Raw genomic sequence first — 22,436 nt, forward strand, 5'->3', positions numbered from 1 at the left:
TACCCCATGGGTAACCCGGCCCTTGCTCAGAGCGCCGGGATTCCCGTGAGGGGAGGGGGAGCCTCGAAGGGACCAGTGGGTGCTTCGGAGACTGTGGGCAGCGAACCAGCGGTCAACGACAGGGGCGGGGGGCTGAGCGGGAGGGGGGGTGACTGTGCGTCTCGGTATGTGTATGAGTGGGTGAGAGGGCGCTGGGGACCAGGGTGCGGATGAGGGTCAGGGGGCACGTGGGGTGCGGGTGAGTCAATAGTGAGGTGGGCGATTACCCCCCTCCCCTCAAAGGGCCGGAAGGAAAAAGCCCCCGCCCTTGCCCCCACCGAGGACAAACCTGGGTTTCCTCCCGCCTCCCCTGGCCTTTAGGATGCGTGTTAGGCGGCGACGAGGACGACGACGTGGGTGTTTATTAAGCTTCCATCGGGGTCGGAGCGCTGTATTGAGCGCTGGGGACTGTGAGCCCGTTGTTGGGTGGGAACGGTCACTATCTGTTGCTGAATTGTACTTTCCAAGCGCTTGGTCCAGTGCTGTGCACACAGTAAGCGCTCAAGAAATACGACTGAATGAATGAATGAATTGGACGGAGCGGCCAAGGTGGGCGCGGATGGAGGTTGGTGGCGGGCTGGGGCTAGGAGGTGGGGCTAGGCCCAGCAGGGGTCTTTGCTCTTCCCTCCCCCCATGCCCCTTCCCACCATAGTGCAGCGCTCCCCGCAGGATTCTGGTGGTCGGGCCCTGCCCCCTCTCCTCCCACCTCCCGCCTCCTCTTCTCGCCCCACCCGAGGAAGGGGAACCCCTGCCTAATGAAGCCACCCCTCCCGCGGTGGCTGAACCGGGCCACGGCCGAACCTTGCGGTCGGGCATCCCGGACGCAGGAATTTTAAACGGAAACAATCGGTCAGTCTGTCAGTCAACCGTATTTATTGAGCTCTGCACTGTACTAAACGCTGGGGAGAGAACAATGTAACAGACACATTCCCTGCCCACACGAGTTTACAGACTAGAGTTACAGTCCAGCCGAGAGGCAGCGGCGGAGGGATCAGAGGTCCCCTTTTCTGGCCCTACCCACGCTCCACTTAAAGGCCAGTATCCCCGCGCGTGGGGATGGAGGGAGGCTGTCGATCGTGCCCACTCTCAGACCGATCAGGAGGCAGAATCAGTCTATCAATCCATCAATGCTCTGACCTGAGCACCCACTGTGTGCATAGCACTGTACTGAGCGCTTTGGAGTCCAAAAGAGCTCTCCCCATCTTCAAAGCTCCATTTGAATCAGATCTCCTCCAAGAGGGCTTTCCCCACTCTGTTCCTCCTCCCTTCTGCTTTGTCTATTCACTACTTAAAGCACTTAGCTGCTCACCCTACCCCCACAGCATTTATACACAAATCCTTTTTTAATGATATTTGTTAAGCACTTCCTATGTGCCAGGCACTGTTCTAAGCACTGGGGTACATACAAGCTAATCAGGTTGGATGCAGTCCATGTCCCACAGTGGGCTCACTGTCTTAATCCCCATTTTACAGATGGGGTAACAGAGGCACAGAGAAGTTAAGTGATATGCCCAAGGTCACACACCTGAAAAATGGCAGAACTGGGGTTGGAACCCCCAGGTCCTCTGACTCTGAGGCCCATGCTCTTTCCACTGGGCCACACTGCTTCTCTTGTACTTACACTCTGTCACTCCCTGTAGCTGTGATTTATTTGAATGTCCACCTCCCCCACTAGACTATAAGATCCTTGTGGGCAAGGATCATGTCTACCTACTCTATTGTATTGTAATTTCCCAAGCATATAGTACAGTGCTCTGCACAAAATAAATACTCAATAGATACCATTGACTGATTGACTGATACTAGACATGATCCCTACCCTCAGAGAATTTACAATCTCGAAGGGAGACAGACACTCAGATAAACTGCCAACAATAGGAAGTTACTAGAGCATGAAATTGTGGGCCCAAATGCTATGGGGAGGGTACTGAAGGGCTGAAACAACGGTTGGGGGCACATGTAAGCCCATTGTGAGCAGCGATTGTCTCTCTTTATTGCTGTATTGTACTTTCCAAGCACTTAGTACAGTTCTCTGCACACAGTAAGAGCTCAATAAATAATATTGAATGAATGAACTGTAGGGCAGAAGATGGAGTGAATATCAAGTGTTTAAAAGGTTCAGAACCAAGTGCAAGGGCAACTCAAGAGGGAGGGGGAATAAGGGAAATGAGGGATTAGTCCGGGAAGGCCTCTCGGAGGAGATTTTAATAAGACTTTAAAGGTGGGGAGAATGGTGGTCTGATGGAGAGGAAGGGGGAGGGTGATCCAGGCCAAAGGGAAGGTGTGAGTGAGGGGTCAGCAGTGAGACAGGCGAGATTAAGGTACAGTGAATAGGATAGCGTTAGAGGAGTGGGAGTGTGCAGGATGGGCTGTAGCAGGAGATCATTGAGGTAAGGTAGGAGGGGGAGAGGTGATTTTGAGTGACTTAAAGCTGATGGTAAGGAGTCTCTCTTCTAGGCAGAGGTGGACGGGAAACCACTGAAGGTTCTTGAGTAGTGGAGAGACATGGACTGAACAGCTTTTTAGAAAAATGATCCAGGAAGCAGAGTAAAGTATGGACTGGAGTGGTTAGAGGCAGGAGGCAGGAAGGTCAGCAAGGAGGCTGATGCAGAAGTCAAGGTGGGCTATGATAAAAGATTAGAATGGCAGTGTAGCAGTTTGGATGGAAAAGAAAGTGTGGATTTTAGCAATGTTGTGAAGGTAAAACCGACAGGATCTGGTGACAGATTGAATATGTGGGTGGAATGAGAGAGATGAGTCGAGGATCACGCCAAGGTTGTGGGCTCGGGAGACAGGTAGCTGGCACCCAGCCGAGGGATGCAAGGCCGGTGGCCCCCGGGGCCAGATTGCTGGGTTGTGGCAGATTGCTGACAAAATGAGGATTCGTGGAGCAGAACCCTTTACTGCTGGGGTTTCTAGAGCTCAGAAGGGACACAAGAATAGTAATAATAATGACTATTATTATTATTATGGAATGTGCTAGGCACTGCACTAAGCTCTGGGGGAGATACAAAATAACTGGGTGGGACACAGTCCCTGTCCCAAGTAGGGCTCACAGACTTAATCACTAGGCCCAGGTGGGTGGAGGGAGGGGCCGGGGTTGAAGTGTGGCAGGTAGGAAGCCAAGCTGTGTCCCAGCTTGTGTCCCTTCTTGGCCCAGCTGGTGGCCTGCTCCAGCCCCCAAGACCCAGAGGGGTCACTGTCCAAGCTGACCCCTCGTGGACCCACTCTAACCCAGGCAGTTGGAGGTGGTTTGAGCAGGGTTATTAGCGGGGAGTCACCCTCCCCCTCCTAGCTGCCTGCAGGGTACATCTGAGCTGGACCGTTTCTCTTGCCTTTCTGCCTCTGGTGGGGTTGAAGGGTGGGGGGAGGTTGAGAAGACCCTAAGTGGGGATTGAGTTGGCTGGGGCCACCAGGTTCTACAGGGACAGACTGGGGCTGAGGACAGGGACAGTCTGAGTTGGCCAGAGAAAATGTCGGAGTTATGGGGTGGGGGAAGAGCCTGCTGCCTATCCGGACCTTCGAGGTCACTCCAGCAAGGCTAAGCCATGCAGGGAGGCTGGAACATCCGCGAGCTGAGCGGGGGCGAGGAGTGTGGAGAAAGTCCCCCAGCTGCCTCTGCTCATATCCCACAGGGCATCACTGAGGAAAGGGATGTGAAGAGTTTGGTAGTGGTTAGTCTACCTTTGAGGTAGGGCTGTCCTTTGGGTTCACGGTCCGAGGTCAGGACCCAGGGTATGTGCAGAACGCAGGCATGGAGGGGATGGGAGACTTTTCTGCCCCGTCTCCAGCACCCCACATAGTGCTCTTTAATCAGCAAGGCTCACAACCCTGAAACTTCACTCATAGCTTTCTTGATTTGGTTTTTCACTTCTTTGTCTATCAGTGCATCATAGGTTAGGGGCCTGCCGGGGCAGCAGAATTTGGTGGCTGTCTTCAGTGCTGTGCTACTAATGAAAATTTCTGGCTATGTGTAGGGTGCTGATACATCTGGGTGCTGATACCCCTAAATTTATTTTCATCCCAGAAAGTAAACCCCCAAACCAGGACAACCACCGCAGTTTTTACCCTCAAGTCACTGTCATCTTAGTAATCATCACTGTTACCACAATCCCCACCATCACTACCACCATCACTACTACCGTAACCATCACCACCACCACCGCCACCATCACCACTACCACTCTACCACCATCATCATGGCCACTTCCATCATTACCACTCCATCATCAGTACCGTCACCAACATTACCACCACCGCTACCATCGCCACCACCTCCACCATCACTACTACCATCATCACCACCATCACCACCAACCCACCGTCTTCATCACCATCATCACCACTCCATCATCACTGCCACTTCCATCATCACCACATCTTCACCACCAAAGGCACCACCCCCATCACCACCACCACTATCACCCCCTCCGTTAACGTCACTATCACCTGGATTGTCACCACCACCTCCATTGTCACCACTTCCTACCACTGTGAGAAGCAGCATGGTGTCGTGGACCAGCCTGGCACAGACCTGGGAGTTAGAAGGTCATGGGCACCACCACTTGTCTGCTGTGTGACCTTGGGCAAGTCAGTACACTTCTCTCGGCCTCAGTTACCTCATCTGTAAAATAGGGGTTGAGACAGAAAATCCCCCATGGGACAGGGACTGGGCCCAACTTGAGTTGCTTGTAGCCCCCCCCCCCCCCCCCCCAGCGCTTATTACAGTGCCTGGCACATACTAAGCACTTAACAAATGCCATAATTATTATTAATTTACTATTATTTGAGAAACAGCATGGTACAATGGATACAGCATGAGCCTGGGAGTCAGAAAGTCATGGGTTCTAATCCTGGCTCTGCCACTTGTCTGCTGTGTGTCCCTGGGCAAGTCACTTCACTTCTCTCTGCCTCCGTTACCTCAACTGTAAAATGGGAATTGAAACTGTGAGTCCCACGTGGGACAGGTACTGTGTCCAACCTGATTTGCTTGTATCCATTCCAGCGCTTAGTATAGTGTCTGGCATATAGTAGGTGCTTAACAAATACTGTCATTATTATTACTATTATTTATTTACCATCACCACCATCATATACACTACCGCTAGCACCAATTTCATCATCACCACCACCTCATTCACCATCTCCAACAACACCATTACCAATATCACCTCACTGTCAATTTAGTAGACAGTGTGGGTCAAGAAGCAGTGTTGCCTAGTGGATGGACTTATGGGCCTGGGTGTCAGAAGGATCGGGGTTCTAATCCTGGCTCGACCACTAGTCTGTTGTGTGAGCTTTCCCAAGTCACTTAACTTCTTTATGCCTCAGTTACCTCATCTGTAAAATAAGGATTGATAGTGAGCCCCACGTGGGACATGGACTGTGTTTAGCCTAATTAGCTTGTATCTACCCCAGTGCTTAATATAGTGTCTGGCACAGAGTAAGCACTTAACAAATATCTTTAAAAAAAAACAGTTTCCACAGGGAGATTGTTGTTCAAGAATCAGTGGTGAAATGTGATATCTTGATGTAAGTAAATAAGGTAACAATACGGGGAATGTGTCATTAATTTAAAAGAGGATCTTTGGGTATGCATGTATATGTGAGTATGTCCCTATAAGTTGGTAGAGCTATGGCTAAAAGGGGCCGAGGACTAAGGAAAAGACTGGTGTCAAGACACCACTGATGTGTCCCACTGATATGTGTCTTGTCCTGACTGTGAAATGTTCCTGGACTCACACCCAAGCAATCAATCAATCAATGGCATTTATTGAGCATGTTCTGTGTGCAGAGCACTGTTCTAAGAGCTTGGAAGAGTACAACGAAACAATATAACAGAGGAGGAGTTTGGATAAGGGGATGCCCTTGGTAATATTCCCTGATTAAAATGATACTAATAATATTAGTAGTGGTATAGTGGTATGTGCCGAGTGCTTACTTTATGCCAAGCACTGGGGTAGATGTAAAATAATCAGGTCAGACCTGGTCCCTGCCCAACATAGGGCTCACAGCTGAAGGGGGAAGGAGAATAGGTGTTGAATCCCCATTTGCCAGATGAGGAAACTGAGGCCCAGAGAAGTTAAGTGACTTACCCAAGGTCACACAGCAGGATAGTACAAGATTAGAACCCATGTCCTCTGACTCCCAGGCCTGTGTTCTTTCCATTAGGCCATGTTGCTTCTCCCTGATGTTTTGGTACACTCACAGAAGAGTAGGCAATATCTGAAGGCCAGCAGAAACTGTACCAGTCTGTTCCAGAGAACAGATAGGATAAGGAGAACAGATAGGATAAAAAGTAATATGACAAATATCTGGTGCATAAGTATCCGGCAGGCTAATAGACAAGAGAAGCAGTGTGGCCTCATTGAAAGAGCCCAGGCCTTGGAATCAGAGGACCTGGGTTCTAATATTGGCTCTGCCACTTACCTGCTGTGAGACCTTCTGTAATTCACTTATCTGTGCCTCAGTTCCCTCAACTGCAAAATGGAGATTCAATACCTGTTCTCCCTCCTACTTAGGCTGTTACTTCCATGAGGGACTTGATTATCTTGTATCTACCCCACCACTTAGTACAGTGCCTGGCACACAGCAAGTACTTAACAAATCACAATTATTATTATGAAAAGTGCATAAGGGCTGAGATCTTTGGAATCAGTCCATCATCTGATGTCCCGGGCACAGAGATTTCCCAGCATCAGCCAGGTCAAGCCTTGTCTTTAGGCTGGCCAGCTGGGAGTGTGAGAAGGTAGGAACATGTGTGTGAGTGTGAGGAGGCACGCATGTGTGTGTGAGCGTGAGGAGGCATGCATGTTTGTGTGACTGTGAGAGGGCATGCATGTTTTTGTGGTTGTGAGGAGTCATGTATTGGTGGTTCAGTGGTAGAATTCTCACTTCCCACGAGTGAGATTGGGTTTGATTCCTAGCCAATGCAAGCGTTTCTCTTTTCCTCTAGACTGTAAGCTTGTATTGGTGGGGAATGTGTCTGCTTACTGTTCTGTTGTACTTTCCCAAGTCCTTAGTATAATGCTCTGCATCATCATCATCATCATCAATCGTATTTATTGAGCGCTTACTGTGTGCAGATCACTGTACTATGCGCTTGGGAAGTACAAATTGGCAACGTATAGAGACAGTCCCTACCCAACAGTGGGCTCACAGTCTAAAAGGGGGAGACAGTGAACAAAACCAAACATACTAACAAAATAAAATAAATTGAATAGATATGTACAAGTAAAATAAATAAATAAATAGAGTAATAAATATGTACAAACATGTATACATATATATCTGCAGACAGTAAGTGCTCAATAAATATGATTGAATGAATGAATGAAAGAATGTGTGGGTGTATTAGGCAAGCATATGCTAGTACACAGAGACTGAATCCATAAAACTGTGATTTGCTTGTAGAAATCCAGGTCTAATCCCAGACTCTATTAGACTAACTGAACTGATTTTGGCTAAATCTCTGTCTGAATGTTGTAAGAGTCCAATTCCCAGTGTTGAAAAACTGTGACAAGATGAGCCCAATAAGTAAGGACATCTGTGGGCTTTCTATTGTGACTTTTTTGATTCACAATATCTGATCCATGCAGAACCATGTGGACTCCTGAGAAGAAAAGCAGTTCTGTAACTAACCAACCAATCAATCAACCAACTAATCAATAGTGATTATTGAGCCCCTGCACTCTGCATGATGGAACTAAGTACCAATAATAGTAATGATGGCATTCGTTAAGTGCTTACTTATGTGCCAGGCACAGTACAAAGCAGCATGGACTCCTGGAAAGAGCACAGACATGGGTTCTAGTTTTGGCTCTGCCACTTGACTGCTGGGTGAGGTTGGGCAAATCACTTCACTTCTCTGGACCTCAGATACCTCATCTATTAAATGGGGATTAAATATATTTTCTTCCCTCTTACCTAGGTTGTGAGTCCCAGGAAGAACAGGGACTGTGTCCAATCTGATTGTAATGTGTCTAACCCAAAGCTCAGTACTATGCTTGATACATGGTAAGTGCTTAACAAATACCACAACCGTTACTCTTATTAGGGAGATTACAGTAGCTATAAAAAAAACCCCTCACCTTCAGGAAATTTACGGTCTAATAGGGAGAAAAGAGCCTGGAATTCTTCAATCAATCAATCAATGGTATTTATCGAGTACTTCCTAGGTGTTTAGTTCTGTACTGGACACTTGAGAGAGTATAATAAAATAGAGTTGGTAGACATGCTCCTTGCCCACATGGAGTTCTCAGTTTAGAGGGTAAATAGTGGAGCCAGGGGGAAGAGTAAGAAGACTACTGATGTGAATGAAAGGAAACGAGATTGATTACAAAATTGTGTTGATGGATTGCTCTTGGGGCTGGCCAGAGTCAGAAAGACTCTCCTCCCGCTCTGTTCTGTCCATTGCGTGTGGTGCTGTGCCCATAGGGTTCTCTGTGATGGCACTATATCGGATGACAGAATGCTAGCCATGGGAAGAAGCCCCTTGAGCCCCTGGATCTGGAGAGCTGGAGCACTTTTGGGGGGATCCCACCTAACCCCAGAGCTGTTGGGAATCCCTCCTATGTCTTCATTCATGTAGATGCTGCATCCAACAGGTGGGAGCCTCCCAACTTCTGCCTCAACCAATGTCTTTAAAGCCTTACTGAAGGCACGTCTCCTCCCAGAGGCCTTCCCTGACTAAGCCCTCATTTCCTCTTTTCTGACTCCTTTCTGCATCACCCTGATTTGTTCCCTTTATTCCGGGCTCTCTCAGCCCCACGACACATGTCCCTATCTGAGTAGCAGCGTGGCTCAGTGGAAAGAGCCCGGGCTTTGGAGACAGAGGTCATGGGTTCAAATCCCGGTTCTGCCAATTGTCAGCTGTGTGACTTTGGGCAAGTCACTTAACTTCTCTGTGCCTCAGTTCCCTCATCTGTAAAATGGGGATGAAGTCTTTGAGCCCACCCCGGGACAACCTGATTACCTTGTAACCTCCCCAGAGCTTAGAACAGTGCTTTGCACATAGTAAGCACTTAATAAATGCCAACATTATTATTATTATCTATCTTTTAAATTTATATTAACGTCTGTCTCCCCACAAGACTGTGAGCTCACTGAGGGCAGGGAACTTGTCTACCGACTCTGTTGTAGTGGACTCTCCCAAGTGCTTAGCACAATGCTCTGCACACAGTAAGTGCTCAGTAAATACAATTGACTGATTGGTTGATGGAGCCACCATCTCCAACAGGGCCACCGCTGAGATCTTGGCCATGGCCATTCCCTTGCCCGGGAGACTGGGAGACCGGGAGCCCTAGGGGGGTGGCTTCACTAGCTTGGGCTGGGAAAAGCCATCCTGACTGCTTCATTCATAAGTTAGAGGGCTGGTTTTATTTGCCTAAGTGCTAAGGGTGACTTTGTGTGTGTGTGTGTGTGTGTGTGTGTTTGTCGTGTTTTGCTCTTGTGTATGTGTGTATTGGTGTATAGCTGGGTGGCTGTATGTGCTCTATATATCTGTATGAGAATGTGTCTGCGTGGTATACGGGTGCACGTGTATGTGTATGCGTGTGGTAAATAGCTGCCTTGTGTATGTGTGGTGGGGGTTGTAGCTGTGGTGTGGCTGGGTGTGTGTGATGTGTGTATGTAGCAGTGTGTGATGTGAAACACTGTGTCTGTGTTCTTGCATGTGCGGTGATGTCTGCGGCTCTGTGGTGTGAAGCTGTGTGGCTATGTGTCGTGTATAGCTGTATGTGTATGTGCGTGGATTGTAGCTCTGTGGCTTTGGCTGTGGGTGTGTACAGTAATAATAATAATAATAATGGCATTTATTACGCGCTTACTATGTGCAAAGCACTGTTCTAAGCGCTGGGAAATTACAAGGTGATCAAGTTGTACCACGGGGGGCTCACAGTCTTCATCCCCGTTTTACAGATGAGATAACCGAGGCCCAGAGAAGTGAAGTGACTTGCCCAAAGTCGCCCAGCTGACCATTGGCGGAGCCTGGATTTGAACCCATGACCTCTGGCTCCAAAGCCCGTGTTCTTTCCACTGCTTCTCTGTATAGGTGCCTGGCTGCGGGGTGTTTTGTGTGTGTCTGTGGTTGTGTGAGGTGGGAAGCTGTCTGTGTGTGTGTGTGTGTGTGTGTGTGTGTGTGTGTGTGTGCAAACACCGGCTGGGACGAACCTCGGCGAGAAACCCACCTAATGGTTGCGGGGGGTGAAGAGGGCGCTGCCCGCCGGGCCCGGCCCACTCGGGCTGGAAGATCCCAAGGGCCGGGCGGGGGCCGGGAAACAAGCCTCCCGATTCTTTCTGCCCATTATGCCGAGTTCCGGACATTCCTGGGCCGGGCGCGCGGGGGCGCTTTCTCCGGCCACAATCGTGTCCGCGAGCTCCCGCCCACGCGCCCGCGCGCGCCCCGACGGACGGCCGCGGGGGGCACACACACAAACACACACACACACACACACACACACACACACACACACACACACACACCCCACGAGGGCTCCGGCCCCGTTAAAGGGACCCTTGTCCCCACGGCCGTGTGTGTGTGTGTGTGTGTGTGTGTGTGTGTGTGTCCGGGGGAGAGGGGGAGCCCACCATTCATTCATTCATTCATTCGAGCCCACTGTTGGGTAGGGACCGTCTCCATAAGTTTCCAACTTGTACTTAGTCCAGTGCTCTGCACACAGTAAGCGCTCAATAAATACGATTGAATGAATGAATGAATGAATTCAATCGCGTTTATTGAGCGCTTACTGTGTGCAGAGCACTAATAATAATAATAATGACATTTGTTAAGCGCTTACTATGTGCAAAGCACTGTTCTAAGCGCTGGAGAGGTTACAAGGTGATCAGGTTGTCCCACAGGGGGCTCACAGTCTTCATCCCCATTTTGCAGATGAAGTAACTGAGGCACAGAGAAGTTAAGTGACTCGCCCAAAGTCACACAGCTGACAATTGGCAGAACTGGGATTCGAACGAATGACCTCTTATTCCAAAGCCCGGGCTCTTTCCACTGAGCCACGCTGCTTCTATGCTAAGCGCTTGGGAAGTCCAAGTTGGCAACAGGTAGAGATGGTCCCTATCCAACAGCGGGCTCACAGTCTAAAAGGGGGAGACAGACAACAACACAAAACAGATTAGCAAAATAAAATAAATAGAATAAATATGTACAAGTAAAATAAATAGAGTAATAAATATGTACAAACATATATACGTATATACATTCTTCGCCGCGGGAGGCCTGGGCCGGGGCGGGCAGGAAAGGACCATTCCCCCTCCTACCTCACCTCCCTTCTCTCCTTCTACTGCCCAGCCCGCACCCTCTGCTCCTCCACCGCTAATCTCCTCACTGTACCTCGTTCTCGCCTGTCCCGCCATCGACCCCCGGCCCACGTCATCCCCCGGGCCTGGAATGCCCTCCCTCTGCCCCTCCGCCAAGCTAGCTCTCTTCCTCCCTTCAAGGCCCTGCTGAGAGCTCACCTCCTCCAGGAGGCCTTCCCAGACTGAGCCCCTTCCTTCCTCTCCCCCTCGTCCCCCTCTCCATCCCCCCATCTTACCTCCTTCCCTTCCCCACAGCACCTGTATATATGTATATATGGTTGTACATATTTATTACTCTATTTATTTATTTATTTATTTATTTATTTTACTTGTACATTTCTATCCTATTTATTTTATTTTGTTGGTATGTTTGGTTTTGTTCTCTGTCTCCCCCCTTTTAGACTGTGAGCCCACTGTTGGGTAGGGACTGTCTCTATGTGTTGCCAGTTTGTACTTCCCAAGCGCTTAGTACAGTGCTCTGCACATAGTAAGCGCTCAATAAATACGATTGATTGATTGATTGATTGATTCCCCGGCCAGCGGGGTGGAGCTGAACGCTTGCGGTTAGTGTGCCCGTTCCACATGTTGAAGTGAAAAATAATAATAATAATAATAATAACAATGTGGTTTTTGCCACATGGTACTTGTCAAGGGCTTACTCGGTACCAAGCACTGCGTGGTGCAGTGGGGAGCGCACCGGCCTGGGGATCGGAAGGTCATGGGTTCTAATGCTGCCTCACCACTTGTGACCTTGGGCAAATCGCTTCTCTGTGCCTCGCTTAGCTCATCTGTAAAATGGGGGTGGAGACTCTCTGTGAGTCCCACATGGGACCGGGGCTGTGTCCAACTTGATTTGCTTGTACCCACCCTAGCGCTTAGTATAGTACCTGGCACATAGAAAGAGCTTAACAAATACCATTATTATTATTATTATTATTATTAATAAATAATTGGGTGGGACATAGTCCCTGCCCCGCGTGGGGTTCACGGTTTAGGAAGGAGAAGAAATGAGGAAACTGAGGCACAGAGAGGTTAAGTAACCTGCCCTAGGTCACAAAACAGGCAAGTAGAGAAGCTGGGATTAGAACCCATGTCCTCTTGACTCTCAGGCCTGGACATTCTCCACTAGGCCACGCTGCTCTGCCTGCTTCCTCAAGATGAAGCGGGAAAACCTCTGGAAGTCCCTGGGAATACTGTGGGAGGGCAGGAAGGAAGGGACCCTTTCTTTGTTTCAGGAGAGCGGGGAGAAGGGAAGGCTCTGCTACCTTATTTCTGGGGGGGACGAAAGTAGGGGCCCCATACCTTTTTCCAAGAGAGAAGGGGAGAGAAGATGGGATGGCTTCCAAACTTTGTTCCGAGGGAGAAATAAGTGTCCCGGTCTGGGAGCGGTAACTGTGCAGACTCGGGCGGTGCCTGGACACGGCCTCTACGCGGGGGTGGCCGGCCACACCGACGGCTGGGGTTCAGGAGCCCCCACCACCAACCCCAGCTCTGTGTACGGCCGCTCTGCCCCCTCGCCCCGCCCATGAGCCCAACTGGGGAGTAGAGGTTGGGACCCTCGACCCAGAGTCCCGAAATAGGAGCAAAGACTGGGCTGACCGGGTGGAACCAGGCTGGGCCACTCGACTCTCCGCCTGGCTAGCGAAGCACCCTTACTCGCCTCCCGCCACCACGGCCCTCCGGCGACCCTTGGACCCGGCAACGGCGCCCCCCCAGAGGGAGAATTCGGGAGTAGGTGGAGGTTTAGCTGGGCAGGGCGGACCATCATTCATTCAATAATATTTATTGAGTGCTTACTGTGTGCAGAGCATTGGACTAAGCGCTTGGAAAGCGCAATACAGCAATAAAGAGAGACAATCCCTGCCCACAAAGGGCTTGCAGTCTAGAGCGGGGAGACGGACATCAAAGCAAGTAAACAGGCATCACGTGCGGGCCAAAGTGGGGGCGGCCATTGCGGGCCTCTAGGGGCACTTTTTTCGCGCGGGTCGGAGGGCCAGAGAGATCCGGTCTGTGCCCCCATCTTCCAGCAGCCGGTTAGCCGCGAAGCCCTGGGGCAAGCGCTGGGCGCCCCACGGGCTCCGACCCACGGTCTCTAACACCTTCCTCCCAGCCTCCCGATGCCGGTCCCGGCCGACCTCGCCCCGTTTTCCTGCTCCCCACGAGGGTTTTTCCCCCACTCGCAGGGCCCCGGGCCATCTTCCCGAGGTTTCCTGGGGCGGCGGGGAGCCGCGGGCTCGTGCGGGGTCGAGGGTTCGGCCCCCGGGGCGACTGAGAGACTTGGGGAGGAAGCCCGCGGGATGTGAGGGCCGCGTCCGTCCGTCCGTCCGTGCCAGCCCACGAGGCGCGCCCGCGCGGAGAGGGACCGGCGGGTGCCGAAATGACAAATTCGATTCTAATTCGCGTTGGCCCCTGACATATAGTTAAAAAAACGATTTGGTCTCTAAGCAACGGCTCCCTTGGCAACGGGAAGCCCCTTTATAAGGGATGCACCCCGGAGGGAGCGCAGGAAGCCCGCTGGCTCCCGGACCGGCGAAGCAGCCCGAGGGGTCTTTGGACAGGTACGGTACCGGGCCGCCCCGGGCGGGGAGCGCGGAGCCCCGGGACCATCCCTCGCCTCTCGGGCCCATGTGGCGACGGTGTCCTCCGCCCGGGCCCCGCCCCCGAGGCCCCGGGGGTCGGGGATCTCCCTCCCGCCTCCCGGACGCTGAGCTAGGAGGGACGGACTGTGCGGAGTTGGAGCCTCGGGTGGCGGGGAGAGGGGAAGGGGGCGGCGGTGCAGGGGTCTGGAGAGCAGGGGACAGCGCCGTTTGGTCTCCGCGGGTTCCAGTCTGCCAAGCCCGAGTGTGGCCGCCCTTTCCGTCCATCCGGCCGGGTGTGGACAGCGCGTTCCCTCCCTCGGCTCCCCGGGTCTGGCCTTTTCCCGCTGGAATCGGGTCGGGGGGCGGGTCACCCTGGTAAACGCCCCGGGCCCGGAGGCTTCGGGGGGCAGACCCGGGGTGTTTGCCTCGGGGCGGGAGGGGAGGGGCTCGGAGTCCTGGACGCCTTCGCCCCCCTGTCCCTCCCCCCGCTTTCTTCCTTTCTTGCCCGGGCCGGGCTCGCCTTGGCAGTTCAAACGCTGGGAACTTTTCGGCGGTCGGTGCGGGGCGACAGCGACGGCACAGCTGCCGCCTGATGGGCGTCACACGAGCTTCATCCCGCCAACTCCTGCCCATGACCCATCACCCGTGACCCCCTCCTTCCCCGCCCTGCCCGCCTCCGGCCCCTGATCCACGACCCCCGGCCTCGCGGCTCCAGGCGGAGGCGGGAAGGGACCCTCCGGGCGCCCCGTGCCCCGGGCGCGGATTGGGGGGCGGCGGGGGTGGGCGTAGGGGGAGCGGCCAGAGGGAGGGGGGGAAGCGCAGGTGGGATCCGAAAGAGTTCTCCATCAGCTCAACCAGAAAATCCACTTCCGAGACAGTTTACTGTTGTATGGTACTCTCCCGAGCGCTTAGTACAGTGTTTTGCACACAGTAAGCGCTCAATAAATACGATTCAATGAATGAATGAATAGATGAATGAGTGAATGAATGAATGAGCCCCTACCGGAGAGAGCGAAAATCCTGGCGAGGACAGAGCCGCACCCTACCCTCCTGTTCTCGTCCCGGTGCCCGGCAGAGATCTATCAATCAATCAATCCATCATTTTTATGGAGTATTTACTGTGTGCAGAGCACTGTACTAAGAGCTTGGGAGAGTTCAATGCAACTAAGTTGGTAGACACGTTCCCTGCCCACACTGAGCTCATCGTCTAGAGGGGGAGGCAGACACTAATATAAATAAGCGAATCACGGATATGAAAACAAGTGCTGTGGTGCTGAGGGAGAGGGGAATAAAGGGAGTAAATCCAAGTACTCCACACACAACGGACGCTCAGTACATCTCTCTGCACACAAAGGGTGCTCAGTACAACGCTCTGCACAAAGCAGGCTCCCACCACGGCGCTTTGTAAACAGCGGGAGCCCGGTACAGCGCTCTGGACCCAGCGGACACTCAGCATAGCGCTCTTTACACGGCAAGCGTTCAGTACAACGCTTCGCATATAAGGGGCGCTGAAACAGCGGGCGTCCGGTACAGCACTCTGCACACAGCGGGCGCCCAGTACAGAGTTCCTCACCCAGCGGACGTCCTGTGCAATGCTCTGCTCAGAGCGGGGGCACAGTACAGCTCCCTGCACACAGTAGACGCCCGGTACAGTGTTTTGAACGGAGCGAGAGCCGAGTAGAGCGCCCTGCACGAGCAAGCACGCAGTGCAGCCAGCCAGGAAAGACTTGTCCCCCCGCACGCTCCCCGCCCCGCATTGCCGGGTTGGACTCCCCTCCTCGTTTTGCTGCTGCCCAGCCCAGTCCTCGAGCTCTGCCCTCCAACGGCGGGGGCCGGGCTGGCCAGTCCCGCCACCAGCCAGGAGCCCGGGATCCCCCCCGCCCCCCGCCCGGGCTCCAGGATCTGCCCCTCGAGGGCTCCGTTAGTGCCGGGGCCGGAGGAGCTGCAGGTTCTCTAGAGCCGGACCGGGCCGGAGAGCCTTCGCCCTCCGCCATGGACAGAGCCGTCTAAGCCCGGCTGGGAGGGGCGGGTCCCGGGCGGCCCCCATCCCAGCCCTCTCCCCCCCTGCCCCGCGCCGTCGCTTTCCTTGGCCCCCTGGGCCCCGGCTCCTGCCCAGCTGGCTCAGGTTGGCAGGTCTCCGGACACCCATGGGCCCCTCCTGCCCCGTCCTGAGACACCCCCCACCCAGACCCACCGACCCCCTCCAGTCCAGCGTGGGGCAGCCCCGGATAAACCGGGATTTGGGCGGGGGGATGTCGGGGCCGGCGGAGGAGCGGAGGGGGCGGGGTGGAGAGGGGGAAGGTCTCCCCGGACAGCCCGGCCGCCCCCGCAGCGCCGCACCCCATTATCGAGGGGCTGTGAGAAACGGGAGATTGTGGACGGAGTCAGAACCTTCCCGCGTCTTTACCCCGCTTCTCTACCACTGCTTCTCCGCCACCCGCTTCTCTTCCCCCTCCCCTCCTTCTCCACCACCCGTGTCTCTTCCCTCCTTGTCTCCACCATTGATTCCTCCGCCAAGTAGCGCTGTAGTAGTAGTAGTAGTAGTCTGAGAAGCAGCGAGGCTTAGGGGATGAGAATAAGTGCCTGGGAGACAGAAGGACCTGGGTTCTAATCCCCACTCCACCACGTGTCTGCTCTGAGACCTTGAGCAAGTCACTTAACTTCTCTGGGCTTCATTTACCTCATCTGTAAAATGGGGGTAAGGATGTGAGCCCCATGTGGGACAGGGACTGTGTCCGACTGGTAATTTGTATCTACCCCAGCGCTTCGAACAGTGCTCGGCACATAGTAAGCCCTTAACAAGTATTATAATTCTTATTATCATTAGTGGAAAGAGCACGGGCCTGGAAGTCGGAGAACCTGGGTCCTAAACCCGGCTGCGCCACTTGTCTGCTATGTGACCTGGGGCAAGTCGCTTAACTTCTCTGTGCCTCAGTTCCCGCATCTGCGAAATGGGGATTCAATACCAGTTCTCTCTCCTACTTAGACTGTCAGCCCCATACGGGACCTGATTAGCTTGTATCTACCCCGGCGCTCAATACGGTGCTTGGCACATAGTAAGCACTTAACAACTACCACCGTTATTATTCCCCCCGCGCATCCACACCCTGGATCTCCTCCCCTCGTGTCTACACCACTCGCGTCTCCGCCCCTCGCATCTCGTCTTCTGGTGTCGCCGCCCCCCGCATCTCGGCTGCCCGCCCGAGTGTCCACCCTGAGTCGATTCCGTTCCCCGGGGGGTGGGGGGCGAGGGGGCGGGCAGGATCTCGGTCGCTAGGTCCACGAGACCAAGGTCCCCCCTCGGTGTTGGGCAGGCGTCCCCATGGCAACAGCCCAGTCCAGGCCGAGGAGGAGGCTTCGAGGAGCCTCCCCGCGCCGGCCTTGCGCTCCCGGCGGACGAATGTCCCCGAGCGGACAATGCCCGGCCGGCGCGCGGAGAACACCGAGCCGCGCCCAGCCGAGCCGGGCCGAGCCGGGCCGAGCCGGGCGGGGGCCTGGAGGGGCGGCCCTCGGGTCACCTAACGCTGACCCCCCCGGACCGCGCTCCTGGAGGCCCCCACCCCTACTCCAGAGGTCGTTTCGGGCCGGGGGCGGCCCCTCCGGACTTCTGCCTCTCGTCCCCGGGTCGGACTCGGGCAGCTCGCACGGGCTTGGCCCGCTCCGTTCCTCCCGCGCAAGGAGGGTTTCCTCTCCCCGCATCTTCCCCGCGGGCCGGCCGCGGGTTATTTCCGGAGGCGGAGTTCGGCCCCTGCGGCTGGGGGCGGGGGGCGGGGGCTTCCTTGGCCAGGCTGGCGGGGGGTGGGAGCGGGCTGGGGGCAGGGGATGGGGGCAGCTCCTCCAGGTCTCCACTCTCCCCGGGCCTCCCTGTCCAAGCGGGCCGCCCTCCCCCTGTGGCACGTTGGCGAGCCGCTGCCGGGGCTCCTACAATCCCGTCCTGGGGCCGAAAAGGCCCGGTCTAGAAACTGAGGAGGAGGACGAGGAGGAGGAAGCGGACGTGGCGGGGAGAGGGAGTAGCGGTCTCAGTAACTCTTTCCGCCCTTCGACCTCAGCCCCTGAGCCACACCTCAGCTCATCCCAACGGCCCCAGGAGACCCAGTTCACTGGGCCGAGCTTCGTGCTGGTCGCCCTCCTGGACGCCGAATTCATGATCAGGGATAGATGAACCATCCGACATCTCCCTCGGCTCACGCCCCCTCCCCACCCTTCTTGTTAGTTCTGAACCTGAAGCCCTCCAGTTCCAGCGGGGTCCTCTCACTCCAAACCACTGGCTTTAAAGCAGTCCATCACCTTTCCCCCTCCTACCTCACCTCGCTTCTCATCTGCTACAACCCCGCCCGCATGTTTCGCTCCTCTAATGCTAACTTTCTCACTGTGCCTTAATCTCACCTATCTCGCCACCGACCCCTCGTCCGTGTCCTGCCTCCGGCCTGGAAAGCCCTCCTTCTTCAAATCTGACAGACAATTACACTCCCTTTCTTCAAAGCCTTATTGAAGGCACGTCGACTCCCAGAAGGGTTTCCCTGACTAAACCCTCCCTTTCCTCTTCTCCTACTCCCTTCCTCGTTGCCCTGCCCTTTGTTCTTTCCCCCTCCCAGCCCCAAAGCACTTATATACGTTTCTGTACTTTATTTATTTATATTAATGTCTTTCTCCCCCACTCTAGACTGTAAGCTCGTTGTAGGCAGGGAATATGTCTGTTTATTGTTGTATCGTACTCTCCCAAGCGCTTAGTACACAGTAAGCCCTCATAAATGCAATTGAAAGAATGAATGAATGAATGACACAGGGACTGTGTCCAACCAGGTTTGCTCGTACCCACCCTGAGCACTTAGTACTGTGCCTGGCACATAGTAAGCTCTTAACAAATGCCACTATCCTGATGATGATGATGATGATGATGATGATGATGATGATGATGATTTCAGTCCCTCCCTGTGACCATCCTGGTTGCCGAGAAAGTGCTAAGAGTGTCATCTTGGCCAGTGTGAGGAGAGCCAAAAATGTGTCCTTGTCTTCCATCTTGGCTTCAGAGCCACTCCCTTTCTGCAGGAAACCTGTTCTGGTGAAACCCTGATCCCCTTTCACTCCGGCTCTCCACCAACGATGGAGGCCCCTCCTGTCTAGCTGGTGATGGGGATGATCTTCGTATGGCACAGATGGTGATGATGGTGGCGAAGATGACAACATTGGGGATCGGGGTGATGATGATGTTCAAGGTGGTGACTGAGGCTCTGAGAGCATCATCGATGAAGACAGTGGCTGACATTGGTATTCGTGGTGATGATGGTTATCACGGTGATTATCATAGCCAGAGCCCCCGTGATCATGATTTTTCTAATGGTATTTTTTAAGCATTTACTATGTGCCAGGCACTACTAAGTGCTGGGATAGAGCCAAGCTAATCAGGTTGAACATAGTCCAAGTCCTGCAAGGGGCTCACAGTCTCAACCCCCATTTTACAGGTGAGGTAACTGAGGTACAGATAAGTTAGGTGACTAACCCAAGGTCAAACAGTAATAATAATAATAATAATGATGGCATTTATTAAGTGCTTACTATGTGCAAAGCACTGTTCTAAGCGCAGGGGGGCACAAGGTAATCAGGTTGTCCCATGGGGGCTCACAGGCTTTATCCTCATTTTACAGATGAGGGAACTGAGGCCCGGGGAAGTGAAGTGACTTGCCCAAAGTCACTCAGCTGACAATTGGCGGAGTCGGGATTTGAACCCAGGACCTCTGACTACAAAGCCTGGGCTCTTTCTACTGAGCCACGTAGTAGGCAGGCGGTGGAGAACCCAGGTCCTTCTGACTCTCAGGCCTATGTTTTATCCACTAGGCCATGCTGCTTCTCTCGATTAAGATGATTATAATAGCCATAATATGATGAAGACCCTATTTACTGTGGTGGTGATGAAGATGAAGATGAGGATGATGGAGAGATGGTGATGATGAAGATGGTGGAAAGGTGTTGGTGATGATAAGGATGGTGGTAGAGATGGTGATGACAGTGGCGATGGTGCTGTTGGTGATGGTTATCATGGTGATGGTGTCGATAATCGTAACCAGGGTGATGTTGGTGGTGATGACAGAGGTTTTGGTGGTGACGGTTATGATGGAGATAATGATGGTGACGTTTGTGAAGGAAAAAAATGATGTGTTTGGCTGCCTGTAAGGGTGGGGATAGAAAGAGAGCAAAGTCCTAGAAGGGCCAGAAAAAGTGGGTGTAGGGGATTGGGGCAGTGGGGGATTGGGGCAGCAGGGGATTAGGGCAGCTGGGAACAGTGGAAAGCTGAACCTTGGGCCCTGGTAGTGAAGAATCTCCTAGAGAGCAGACAACCTATTGCTTTATCATGCTCTGCTTTCCAAGAACTTAGTACAGTGCACTGCACTGCACTTAATGGGTGCTCAATAAGTGCTTCTACTCCTATTATTATGCCTTCTACTACTCCTATTACTATTGCGCCTATTACTCCTCCTCCTCTTACTAGTCCTCTTACTCCTCACCTACTACTCCTATTCCTCCTCCTCCCGTTACTCCTCCTCCTTCTGTCAATCAGTCAATCAATCAAGTAAGCACTTGGGGGAGTACAATGTAACAAGGTCGGCAGACACAATCCTTGTCCACAAGGAGCCTACAGACCTAGAGGGGAAGACAGATGTTAAAATAAATTGTGGATAGGTTTATAAGCGCTGTGGGGCTGAGGGTGGGGTGGATATCAAGTGCTTAAAGGTTCAAATCCAAATGCAAGGGGTTCACAGAAGGGAGAGGAAGTAGGGGAAATGAGGGCTTAGTCCTAGGGCGCTTATATTCTTGTCTACCAGGTCAAAGCTCACCCCCTCCTACCCCTCTCACCATTCACCATTCAGCCTGCTCTTCCCAGGAGGCCAAAATGTTGGCTGCAGGAGATGGTGGTCATTTGGGCATCTCGCTGAGCCCAGGGTGCTGGCAGGGCCTGAAGGGAGAGAGGTCTCAGAGCTGGTGGGAGAATGGAGTGAGGAGGAGAGGAGGAGAAGGAGGGCAGACCCCGACCGAACCCCTCCCCGGGGAGGGAAGGGCCAGGCCTCCCTTAGACCGGGTTCTGGGCCTCTCCTTGGAAGCTGGCCGGAGCTGGGAAATACCTACCCCTTCTCCGAAACCAGTCCCCCGCCCACATCCCCACCTCCAGCAGCTGCATTATCTCTGTTTGGGTAGCCATGAAGACCCTGGCGTCTCTTTGGCCTCTAGGCTGGGAGGGCAGATAATAAGAAAACAGCTATCTGGGGCCAGCGAGTCTACCGCCTGAACGGTGACCTTCTCAGGCACTCGACAGATGGACTCCAGGGGCACCTGGGTTCCCAGTTGATGGGGCAATGGGACCCGTACCCCTGGGTCCTAGTTAGGGGGAAATGGGGATGGTGCCCCCGGGTTCCAGCTAGGGGTCAATGGGTCAGTGCCCTCGGGTTCCCCTCTAAATGGAGCGATGAGGCCAAGGGTCCCCAGGTCCCAGGTGTGGGGGTGATGTGATAGGGCAACGATCAAGTCTACCACCTCTATTACTTGGTATTTGCTCAAGCGCTCAGTATAGCACTCTGCAAGCCTAAGTGCTCAGAAAATGCTACTGATGATTGACAGCCATTCCTCCTGGGCTGAGGGGATGGATGGCCCCTATCCAGACCTTGGCTTTGACCACTGGGAGAGAGTTCCCCTGGAACTGAGGTTTGGGGGATGGGGACTTAGTAAGGGTGGGGAAAGGGCTGGAGTCGAGGTCTGGGGGCTGGGAGGTGGGTAATGGAGGCGGAAGGGCTGTTGGGGAACGATTGGAGCTAGGGGCTGGGGACTAGGTGGGGTGGGGGCGGGACTGGAGTTCAGGGCTGAATTTGGGGGTGGGGATTGGAACCTAGAAATGGGTTGGGATCTTTTTCACCATTTAAACTCAGTTTCTGCCCCCCCCAAAAAAAACACAGGGGCAACTATAAGGGGGGGTGGTGTCAGGGCACCGCCATCCCTAAAGGACCCGGACCCAGGACCCGGACTCAGCACTGTCCACAGGTGTCGCCAAGCTGCCAAGGGCCCTGTGCCAGCCCTCTGCCCCTCTCTGTGGCCAGCAAGGACAGACTGGTGCACGGCCTCGGCGTGGGGTTTTGGTGCAAGCCATAGTTTCATCGCCCACCACCCACGGGAGTGCCCACAGGGGGCCCACCCATGCACCCAGCCCCTTCAGGACCGTCATCCTGCCAGGGGTTGGTCTGTTCAGGTCTGGAAGTTTGATGAAAAATCAGGTCAGGTGAACCTCTTCCTTTCCAAACTCCTAGAATGAGTCATCTACACTCGCTGCCTCGAATTCCTCAATGCCAACTCTCTCCTTGACCCTCTAATCTGGCTTTTTCTGCCCCCTACACTCCACCAAAACTGCCCTCTAGAAGGCCACCAATGACCTCCTTCTTCCCAAATCCAATGGCTCCTATTCTATCCTAATCCTCCTCGACCTCTCAGCTGCTTTCGACACTGTGGATTGCCTCCTTCTCC

The sequence above is a fragment of the Tachyglossus aculeatus genome, chromosome 8 (assembly GCF_015852505.1).
Source record: "Tachyglossus aculeatus isolate mTacAcu1 chromosome 8, mTacAcu1.pri, whole genome shotgun sequence".
NCBI classification, from domain to species: domain Eukaryota; kingdom Metazoa; phylum Chordata; class Mammalia; order Monotremata; family Tachyglossidae; genus Tachyglossus; species Tachyglossus aculeatus.